The sequence below is a fragment of the Tupaia chinensis genome, unplaced genomic scaffold (genome assembly GCF_000334495.1).
Source record: "Tupaia chinensis unplaced genomic scaffold, TupChi_1.0 Scaffold148398_1, whole genome shotgun sequence".
NCBI classification, from domain to species: Eukaryota; Metazoa; Chordata; class Mammalia; order Scandentia; family Tupaiidae; genus Tupaia; species Tupaia belangeri.
This window is the reverse complement of record NW_006208248.1, coordinates 321,047-322,256: the sequence shown is the minus strand read 5'-3', so window position 1 is coordinate 322,256 and position 1,210 is coordinate 321,047. Positions and strand designations below refer to the sequence as shown.

The window sequence follows — 1,210 nt, the reverse complement described above, 5'->3', positions numbered from 1 at the left end:
CCACATAGTCGACCGCGGTTCATGTCCCGGACCCGGTGGCTTAAAACTCACACTGGGCGCATGTGCGTGTGTGCCCAAGATCCCGAGGGGAGAATGGAGGAGAAGGGATTGCGGCGTGACCATCCCCCCTGGGGGGTGATTTCTCGCTTTCTGTCTCTATGTCTCTCTCTGTCTGTCTGGCGAGCACACGCGCCCTACAATGAAAATCTCTCCAAAAACAAAAAAGTAAAAAGTTAAAATTTAAAAAATTATGAGACAGAAACCAAGACAGAGGTAGAAACAGACAAAGACAGTTACAGAGATGTGAGGTCTGGAAGGGGTCTTCCTACCAGGTGAGATTTGTTTGCTGGAAGCCAAATATCACTGGGAAGTCTTGATTTATGTTCTCCCAAAATGGCTAGATTTCAGAATCCATGTGGCTGTGTCTTGAAGAAAGTTTCTTCTCTTTGACTCTCCTGGGTTTGGAAAGGGAGAGGGAATTATTTTAACCATTACAAGTGGTAGGAGGGCAGAAAGCGCAGAAAATGCTTTCTCTTAAAAAATTCTAAAAAGCAAAAATTAAAAAAAAAATAGGAATCAGAGACCGAGACAGAGGTAGAGACAGACAAAGACAGGTACAGAGACAGGAGGATTGGAAGGGGTTTACATACCACAGAGGTTTTGTGTGCTTGAAGCCTAATTATCAGTGGGAAGTTGTGATTTCTGTTCCCCCAGAATGACTAGTTGGCAGAATCCATGTGGCTGTGTCTTGTGAAGGCCTCTTCCCTTTGTCTCTCCTGAGGTAGGAGGGGGAGAGGGAATTATTTTAACAATAACAGGTGGTAGGAGTGCCCAGAAAGTGCAGAAAATGCTTTCCCTTAAAAAATTCTAAAAAGCAAAAATGTAAAAAATAGGAATCAGAGACCGAGACAGAAGTACAGACAAAGTCAGGCACAGAGACAGGACGACTGGAAGGGGCCTTCCTACCACACGAGTTTTGTGTGCTGGAAGCCAAATTATCAGTGGGAAATCTTAATTTCTGTTCCCTCAAAATGGCTAGTTTGCAGAATCCTTGTGGCTGTATCTCCAAGTAGGCCTCTTCCCTTTGCCTCTGCTGGGTTGGGAGAGCGAGTGCAAATTATTTTTACAAAATTAGGTGGTATTAGGTGCCAGAAAGCGGGTAAAATGCTTTCGCTTAAAAAATTCTACAAAGCAAAAACTTTTGAAAAGA

General features: G+C 43.8%; 1 long non-coding RNA gene across 1 annotated transcript in view; it reads right to left on the bottom strand.

Moving 5' to 3' along the window:
- LOC114006497 (uncharacterized) overlaps positions 1-721 on the bottom strand; it is a 1,514-nt gene extending 793 nt beyond the window's left edge. Inside the window, exons 1-2 of the long non-coding RNA XR_003548204.1 lie at positions 651-721; positions 330-455 (exon numbers count right to left, since the gene is read on the bottom strand). This is a non-coding gene — a long non-coding RNA (uncharacterized LOC114006497). The remainder of the gene's footprint in view (positions 1-329; positions 456-650) is intronic.
- Between the last annotated feature and the right edge of the window lie 489 nt (positions 722-1,210).